Source organism: Amblyomma maculatum, chromosome 1 (assembly GCF_055883805.1).
Source record: "Amblyomma maculatum isolate TAMU_Amacu chromosome 1, ASM5588380v1, whole genome shotgun sequence".
Lineage (NCBI taxonomy): Eukaryota > Metazoa > Arthropoda > Arachnida > Ixodida > Ixodidae > Amblyomma > Amblyomma maculatum.
The window spans coordinates 419941838-419951919 of record NC_139344.1 but is presented as its reverse complement, the minus strand read 5'-3'; the positions used below and the strand labels follow the sequence as shown (position 1 = coordinate 419951919).

Here is a 10082-nt window from a genome sequence, read left to right as displayed (position 1 = left end):
CATGCTATCAGTGACAGCTTTTTCCCTGGGGGACCCCCACCTTGTAGTTTGGAAATAAAGTGGATTTGGATTTGGGACAACCTTGTTAGTTGGAGTCCTTTGCTTCGCTTGGAGAATTTTAATGTGGCAAAGCCATGACCGTAGGTGTTGGCGGCTTTTACAGTTGCTTTCTACAATGTATCTTGATGTCTGTCAAAGCCTCACAATAAAAAAAAGAAAATCTGCCACTAATGTGCACCCGTTGTTCATAAAACGGCGATCTGTGCTCTCGGATATCGATCATTAAATAGATACCCATGCGGGGATCGTAGATGAGTGTAGTGATTGACTTTACAGTGGACATCGTTATTTCAGCGTTCGGGAACTGCTTCCCGCGAACTGCAAACGGAAAAGAATTATGGCTACATTGCGTCCATTAGTGGCCTGCTTGCTCCTGGCTATAGCTGCCGCCAGGAAATTCACATATATTATTCCAGTACACATCTCAATCTGATGAGAAGAGAGGAGTCGCTGGAGAAAGATTTGATGTTGGGAAAGGTTGAGGGTCGCCGGAGAAGGGGTAGGCAGCGAACGCGATGGTTAGATGGCATTCTCGAGGCATTGCAGATGAAGCTATGTGATGTTAAGAAGATAGTGAGAGACCGGAAAGCGTGGCGTGACATGGTCCATAGGGTCACGAAGAGTCGGACACGACTGAACGCCTGAACTGAACTGACACATCTCAACCGGCGGGATGTATTCCTCACGAGGGCGCGCCGGCAGTTAATACGAGAACGAATACTGGATCGAAAGGCACTAATGTCAAACCCGGTGTGGGGATGCGTCACCTATCATCAATAATGAAACCAGCTGGAAATATTAAAGTGCGAAGGCATTATTTCGCAGGCGAAATCGCAGAAAATCAAAAACAACAGCAGGAGCGATGTGTGAAACCTCTTAAAGTATGTTTTAAGCGAGTAGCGCCTTGTCCTGTCTACTCTGTTCCTTGTATCCCGTTGTTCCGCGTTTCAAGCATGATTTAAGAAATGCCCCAACAGGCCTGCAATAACGTCCTTGCAAGTATGAAACCTCGCCCTTTCACCTATGACCTAAACTTTTGATCTCAAAATTAGCTGCTCTTGCGCTTGCATTACATGCAAGGACTAAGCGGTGTTCAAGCCATGCCAACTGTCGTGATCAGCAGTGGGCATCAAGACTATATATCTACCAGGACAAACTGACCCAAACTAGTGCTACAGCGCATTAAGGCCCGACTCCATACACACCTCTGCGTCCTACGCGCCGGGCGTTGTGCGCGCCTGCGCGGTGAACATCGCGCCCCGGCGCGCAAAGAAAGCGGTACACAACTCCAAACGCATGGCGCGGTGTACGCGCCCGGCTAGCCCGGCCGCGCGCTGCAAGTAATGTTGCTGGACCAACTACCAAACAATTTGCATGCGGCCAAATGACCAATCACTTGAATTGTCATCTAATAGTTTTACTGCCGTAGTTCATCAAGATAATAATACAGTGAAGATCCTTACATCGAACCTCGTTGCACAGGAACCCTTCGCGACGAAAAATGAATCTACTGTGCAGGATGCCAGGACGCGGTTCTTTATCCAATGCTCGCAACTAGCTTGTATCCGTGTGCTCCCAGCCCAGTCCGTGATAGGTGGTTTAGCTCAGCTTGCAGCTCGCGTGTTCAAGTGCGATTCTAGTGCCGGTTTGTTCATCATGCCGGCGGTGAGCAGACAACGGCGGCTTCTGCTGCTTTTGTTGAGAGCGCTCTTGCTTCTATTGCTCAAGAAGAGGCAAGCGCGGCGACAGCGGAAAAGCCCCCGCTGGTGGGTACGGCTTGTTTTCGCTGTGCGCAAGCAAGAAGGGCTGTATCATACTGCTGTAAGTACATAATTTTGCTTACTATAAGTGTAAAAGGAAAAATTAGCGTGTCCAATCATATGCAGCAAACTATTATGCAAATAAGCTGGGATATGCTGGAAGTATGCTGAGGGGGAAATACATTGGTAAGCGGTAATAGACCGCGGTTTTGTAATAAAACAAAAGATGCAAAAGCTATTTTGTTCCAGTACCCCCCCCCCCCTTCCTCTTTATGACTGACCCATAGATTCGCCAAGCAGTAATAGACCGCTTTTATGTAATAAAACAAAAGGTGCAAAAGCTTTTTTGTTTCAATTACCCCCCTTTGTGACTGACCCATAGATTCGCCCCTGGTCAGATGTTGCACAGTTTGAAGTTTTTGTTAAGCTAAGGTGCTAGTCATTTAATATATCCATTGTGTTAGGGTAAACCATTCGAATAGTGAGTGCCCCCATACACCCAAAAAAGGGAACAAAAATACATTTTATACAACACTGTGGCACGTCAGTGCCAAAAATTATCAGCGACTCATCCCTCTGTTATGACTTCACGACGGAGAACGGTCATAAACAAAAAAATTGTACCCCCATCATCCGAACACTCAATGAGTAGCAAGTTACGGGAGAATTTCAGCTCACGCGTTCTCATCGCTGCCATATTTTAGTAAACAATAGATCTGTAATATTAACGCGGTAGCGTAAGGAGCTCGTGTCGCAGAAAAGCCGCTGTCGTCGCCGGCGTTGGCCGTGAGCGATAAATCCCGGCATGCACATCATAATTGAAAAGCAACTTTCAAGATGGGCTGGGTGGGAATCGAACCAGTGTCTCCGGAGTGTGAGACAGAGACGCTACCACTCGGCCACGAGTTCGATGCTTGAAAGCGGTACAAAAGCGCTTCTAGTGAATGCGGTGTTGCCTTAGAAACGTGCCGTAGAACGTTATACTGCGGTGTGTATCGGTAATTATGAGCATGTTACTTACAGAAGTCGCAGTTACACGAGTAGCGAAGTACGTTTCCGCTACATTTCTTCTGCGCTCTGCGCACATGCAGAGCCATCTTGCGGCAAACACAGAAGAACCCCTCCTCGCAATGTGCGGCGCTGCCCCGACACGTTGCGCGCCACTCGCCCCTGACGTTTCGCCGTGCACTCTCACGGGTTGCAGAATCAAGCGTCTTTTCTTTCTTTAGATCACTATCTTCGCTCACCCGCTTCTCCCCTTCGGGCCGCACGGGTACCGGTGCGAGGATGCCCCAATACCCTTGCGTTTAATAGGTTTTCTCGCTCTCTCCCCTTCCAACATCAAGCGTGCGTCACTCGAACAGTGGTGTTTAGGCGACGCGGCTCCTCTTTCCGCTCACAGCGCGATTGCTAGGTGCAGCGCCTGATGCCGGACGCCTCTGACGTGATCGCTGCGCCGTAGCGCTTCTGCTGGGAAAGCATCCCCTGCGATGTGTGACTGACCGACATACTTAGTGCGAGTGAACGCTAAAGGAACACGGGAGCAAGAAACGTTGTAGTGTGCACAACACAGTGCGATAATGTAGATTGTGAGAAACACTTGTTTGAACAAATAATTAGAAAAAAGCTGTACAGTGCACTTAGAAGTGTTGAGTATGAAAACTATGTCTTTGTGTGACTCAAGGGCATACCGAGCGAATGAGTAGGCGGTGGGAACGAGGTGCAATAACGCTATCGCGTTCCACTCTTGAAGGCGAAGCTTAAGCGTCCTCCAAATTTTGAAGAATATCCTGCTAGGCTGCATTACTGTCTTTTCATCATTAAAGGGCCACTGTCCAGGGAAGGCCCTTTTAAGCAAAGGAGCCCAGTGTTTCGATCAGGTACCGGAGATAGTCTGTGCAAAATGCTACAGTGACACGCGCGCCGCAAAGCATCGAAAATACAATTCAAAGCTCTCTTATGCTCTCCTCTGGGAAGCCAGCTTCCCCGTTTCCTGCGCTGGCCCGACGGGCCACAGCAATGACGTACGTACCGCGAACGATGTCCATTGGTCCGTCTCGCTGACTGACGGGAGAAGGATGGGTGTCTACCGCTCGCAGCGCGCTTTTCCCTCGCCACGATCAGACTGAATCCAGCGGCGCGCGCTCCCTCGACCGTTTTTTTTTTCGCGCTCGCAGAGAGCCACGCCCCACCTCCCGCCAAACACGGAGGAGGAAGGGGAATTTGTATTGCGGAGGCTAGACGACCTCGGGCAGTAGAGTGAAAAGCCTTTGCGAGGGAATGGAAGGAGAGAGGCATGATAGAATCGGGTGATTGCGTTGGCTGTAACTGGTTTATTAGTTACTGTTTTCAAAAACATTTTGCGGCCTTGCGTTCTAGGGGCGAAGTCTCACAGTCACCGGGGAAGAAAATATTTTCAACCGGAGGGTGGACAGTGGGCCTTTAACATATTACATTTTGTGTATTTTTTGTCAACAGATGCGTCGCATGAGAGAAGGGGACCACCAATTTTTTTTTCAAATTTTAGTGAATGACGCCACAGCTCTTCGATGAATTGTGGAGCTATGTGGCCCCTGAGCTCACCAGGCAACACGTCGCAAGAGAGCCCCTGGAGCCAGGCGAGCGACTAGTAATAGCACTGAGGTATGTTCGATTCTTGATTTGTATGCAGTGTTTGAAATCGTACTGTGCTTCGAATAATACTTTCTGTGGACAAGAATTTGACAACTGTTGGAACATTGTTGAGATTTCTTAAATGTAGGAATAATCTGAACTTCATTCTTACATATGCTAAATCTTCAAGTAGCAAGTCCTGGCACTGTTTTTAGAGAATGAAATTATTGAATACTAGAATGTGGTACCAGTAGAGAGGCTGAGCAAATACTTCAACATAAATTCATTCCCATCTTTTTCTTCCAGTTACCTGGCTTCAGGTCGAGACATTTGCAATGTTGCTCTGGCATACCGTGTTGGGATAGAAACCGCACGACGGTGCATTCATGAGGCTTGTCGGGCCATATGGGCACAACTCAAGGATCGCTTCATGCAGGTTGGTGGACCCTTTGAAGTGAAGTCTGTCACCAATTGAGATTGCTTTCATATCACTAGACCCTATTTTAATTTTGGAAAAATTGAAACCGCAAAGGACTGGCTGATGTTACTAAGTAGACAGGATAAGGGGTCCTTTGTAAGCAAATTTTCTTCCTTATATCAGACTTCTCGGCCTAGAAGTTCAATTACTATTTCTGCAGGCTATAAAAAGTATGATGTAATCATTGTTTTGAATTAGAGCACATGGCATGTCAAATTTTGGCCCTTTGCTGTGATACAAATGCTTTTCTGCAGTTATTGAAACTTCAACAGACTTAGTTTGGCAGTCACATTGTGTGTTAACTTGCAGCAAACAAAATTTTAAATGCAACCTCATTGCTATGTATAGCTGCGAGTTCATTTGGGATTAGTTACTTAAAAGAACATATTGTTACATATATATTATCCTATAGCTCTTTCTGATTTTTATACCAATGATGTGTAATGGTTGAATTGTTTGTTTATTGGTTTGCTGCCTGCTTTTATTTGTACGTTTTGAACCATCATATTTTATATATTTTAAGGTTTCTTGTGCTGCTGTTGTTATGCAGTAAATAAATAAGTTATGATTGTATGTACCTAGAGCCTTCGAGATTACTAAGGTACAAGTACTGAAAAATGTGGTTTACAGTTATGCATACAGCTGGCCTGCCAGCTAAAAAAATATGCACACTTGATGCATGGAAAAGTTCTGAATAATAGAAGATTGGCTTGAGCAGAAAATTAAAAAAATTACATCCATAACAGTCATTAAGGAGCATAAGTGAAAAAAAAATGAGCCAAATAGGTATTTAAATTTTATTGCAGCAAAAGCGCCACTTTATGTTTGCCTTCATAAGAGTTCAACCTTTTCACTCACAATGCTACTGCTGATTGCTTCCAGATGCCCTCAGAACAAGATTGGAAAAGAATTGGAGAAGAGTTTGCCGCACGCTGGCAATTTCCCAACTGCTTGGGGGCAGTAGATGGAAAGCATGTGGCCAATGTTTTCCCCCCCAATTCAGGGAGCAGATACTTCAATTATAAGGTAAAGCTAGGTGTATTATAGACATCAACTATGTACATAGCATTATTGCCGTGACAAAGTCAGCCTTACATGTTAGTTCATTTTCATCAACATTATCTGACACTAAATGATTGGTTTCACATGGGAGCATTGAATGTGAGCAGTCGTACTTAAGTGGCACAAAGAACTGCATTTCTGACATTTAAGTTAGGTTGTGGCACTTAGAGCCTGAGAAAAGCACAACTTGGTGTGCACAGTGTACACCACAGAAAATCTTCAAAGTCTGTCATGCAAGAAACTTCGATCTGAGAAAATGATTTCATATTTGTTTATGACCACACTGAAGCTAGGCGCAATCAGATTTACAGCACAGCTAAATGGACTGTAGAATACCCAGGTTAACCTCCTCCCCGTATGTTATGAGTGGCACTGCACTGAGCCGAAAAAGGGCATAGGAAGGGATTGGTGCGCAATTTGAAAATACCAGACTAAAATGGGTAAACAAGAAGTGAAATAACGTGACGTAGAGGATGTGATGACACGCAACTGGAAATAGAGCCAAAAATGGCATAGGAAGGAATTGACGCGCAATTTGAAAGTACCAAAGACTAAAATGAGTTGACAAGGAGTGAATTAGGAAACCAGGAGCAACCAACCGCAGCACCCATGCTTTCACATTACTCCAATGCAGATTCTGCAGTGCTCTTTAATTTTTTTTAAATTTATTGTTGCCCTTAGGGTAGGAACACTACAGAGGGGAGGGGGTGCAGTACAAGAATACAAAATATGCACAACAAAAAAAGCATACAAGTAATATATAATAAAAGAGGGCAACATAGTTACGAAATGCATAATACTGCACAAGTATTAATTCAGACAACAAAAAGTATTACAGTGTATCATTAAACAATATGTAAGCACTATTTTCGCAGAAAGATTATAAATACGTGGTACTCTGAGGTGAACACAGAAATTAAAGCAAAACTTATACAGTACTAATGAAAATTTGCATGGTCTACATTGCTCACGGCAGACTGGAATAAAGAAAAATTAGTGATGGTTGTGATAGGAGTGGGAAGGCGATTGCAGTCTTTCACACATTAAGGGGCACATTAAGCTTAAGCATTTGTGACGAATGTATTGAGGTGGCACATGTGCTTATTGTGCTGTACTTTCCCATTTCAGGGCACCTACTCAATAGTGCTCATGGCGATTGTGGATAGCAACTGCAAATATGTGCTAGTTGATGTGGATGCAGAGGGAAGAAATAGTGATGGCGGTACATTTAGGAAGAGTGATTTCGGAATAGCACTGACAAATGGGACGCTTGATATTCCTGAAGTTAGGCGACTGCCTGGAACCAGCCTGACAGCTCCATACGTCTTTGTTGGCGATGAAGCTTTTCAGTTGAGAAAAGATTTCATGCGGCCATATCCTGCCAGGCACCTTGAGGATGAAAGAAGAGTCTAACTACCGACTAAGTAGAGCAAGGTATGACCTCGTGCTATTTTATTAGGCTTGATAAAATACTGAAAACAAGAAGCTTGCAAAAGAGGTAAAGAAACCTTTAACCTTCTTTGTTTCCAAGGATGTGTATTTCATTTTACAGACGATGTGCCGAAAATGCGTTCGGGATCACCGCGGCCAGATGGCGTATTCTGTTGAAAACCATTGCCCTGCTGCCAGAGAATGTAGACTATGTCGTGAAGGCTACCTGTATGCTGCACAACTTCCTCACTGATCGCAATCCAAGATCAGAAAACTTTCCGGATAGGGAAGACAGCTTTGGAAACGTTGTGTCAGGTCACTGGCGGCAAGGCATCCAAGCGGTGCTGGCCAATGATGCACAGCCTCCCTTCTTCCCACTGGAAGCGACGCAGGCACGAAATTACCATGCCAGTGCTTCTGCTGCCCGGAATCTTTTCGCTGCATACTTCTGCAGCAAGGCTGGAGAGGTTCCCTGGCAGTGGGAGCGGCCAGGTATCTCCAAGGAGAAAGCCTTGCAGCGAGTGAACCAGCAGCAGTGCCATTCATGCCAATGAAGGTAAGCTATATTTACAACAAGAGTACATATTGGGTACCTCCAAACGCTCGAGTTGCTTTGAGCTGTGGTGGTGCCCCAGAAAAGATGACAATACAGAATGTGCAATTGAACTAAACCATTACATATCATAAGCTTCACAAGTTTGGGCGAACAAACACACATCACTTCTATTGAGCTGGGAACAAGTCGAACACTTCGAGCAGTTTTATCCGTAGGCCATTTTGGTACTCTCGGGGAACCCTTTTTATCATCTTTGCAATGGCCATCCTGAATAAATCACATTCGTCTATTCATCGAGAGATCGCAGCACATTAGTGACGTTTGCAACTTGAGCGAGAATCGAATTTTCATCTAATGCTGCTCTCTTTTTACGTTTTCCATATGCAGATGTCGATGGTGCCCGTGATGCTGGTGTTCCCTGTGATGCCACTGCTTCCTGTGATGCTTCGTCCCATTGTGACACTTCGGGCACTTGTGACGCTTCGGACACTTGTGAAGCTTCGGGAACTTGTGACACCACACGTTCCAGCAGCTCCACACATTCACGGGATGTGGAGTCCTGGAACTGCCGTGATGCTGACGATGAGTCAGTTGTTCACGTGTGATGGCTGGTGGGTGATGTGCCTTCCAACAGTGATGGCACATCTTCAAACTGTTCCCTTTCATCTGTTACTAGCAGTACGCTTTGTTGACTGCACTCCTCTAGACTGCTTAGCTCTACCTGGACAGCAGGGCAGTGTTTGCGTGCCCTTTTTTTGTGAAGTTTCCAGAGGTCCTGCAAACAAGAATATGTATGCACACCATGAGCTGGGTCTTCAAAATGTTTGCTGCACTTTATTGATGTATTTCCATCTGATACAAACTGTCGTTTTAAAATTGTCAATTTGAAACCTGTCCTGAAGTGTTTACTTTTAAATGCATGTGGGTAGAAAACGGGGTATATGGCATTTCAACATACAGTGTGTATGCTCTAAGGTAAACAGAGTATACTTGCTATCTCATTACCTAACCCGAAAGAATTTTGCGCATTAGAGTGAAAGCATATTAGAGTGTATTAGTGTAGCAAGAAAACAACTTATAATGTGTTTGTTGGTAACTAGTCATGATTCAAAGTGAGCATCAAGCACTCAGTTGTGCAGAATTAAGGAATTTCTGTGATTTGGATTAGCCAGACCTTTCATTCAAGCTCACTAGTCAAAAACAAAGAAAAACTGTCTGCTTTTAGCCTTGTGGTACAGCTAAGTTGCTGTATATGAATGAAACTCCTAGAAGATTCAATATGACTTGTGAACCAAATACTTTGTGTGCATTACAAAAGTTTTGTACTTCACTCATAGGTTAAAATGTAGCTGCCGTGTATATGGCTTTGTCTTTCATATTCTTTTCTGTGTCGTTCTTTTACGAAGTGAATATATGAATTATGCACCAGATTTGGTTTTTTGTGGACACTGCACATGTGGACTTTTTTTTTAATACTATGTGCATTGCAAAAGTTTTGTACTTCACTCATAGGTTAAAATGTGGCTGCCGTGTATATGGCTTTGTCTTACATATTGTTTTCTGTGTTGTTCCTTTACGAAGCGAATATATGCATTATGCATCAGATTTGGTTTTATGTGGACACTGCGCATGTGGACTCTTTTTTTTTTCAGTATGTGTGGTGTGCAATTCAGAATGTATTATATTCGTTATGTCATCACTGCAATGCTGTTTCCATTTTGAACATGTCATGTAGCACAAGCAAACAAAACAATTTCAGTGCCAAAAAATGAGCTGCAAGCACTGAAGCGTAATATGAAAATGTTCTGCCCGGATACTCATTTTATTCCTTGTTCAGTATATGTCCCTTAACATGCATATATAGGAGACCTTTTGTCAAGTTTTTCAGCTATGTGACGCGCTCATCAAAGTTCATATTGCTGCTGGTGTTAATATGTAATTAAACTTCTTTTCACCTCACTGGATATATGAAAAAAGAATCATATTATTGCTCAGCGCTGTAGGTTGTTGAATGCACGCTACTATCTAGGATTTGAAGCACTGTTTCACTGCATCCCCCTAGGCATTTATTGACAATTCACAAACACTCATCGCTTTATACTACCTCGCCTAACTTAATTTC

At 44.2% G+C, this 10082-nt stretch overlaps 1 pseudogene; it reads left to right on the top strand.

Moving 5' to 3' along the window:
- Positions 1-1716: 1716 nt before the first annotated feature.
- Positions 1717-7958, top strand: LOC146209223 (uncharacterized; annotated as a pseudogene).
- The last annotated feature ends 2124 nt before the right edge of the window (positions 7959-10082 follow it).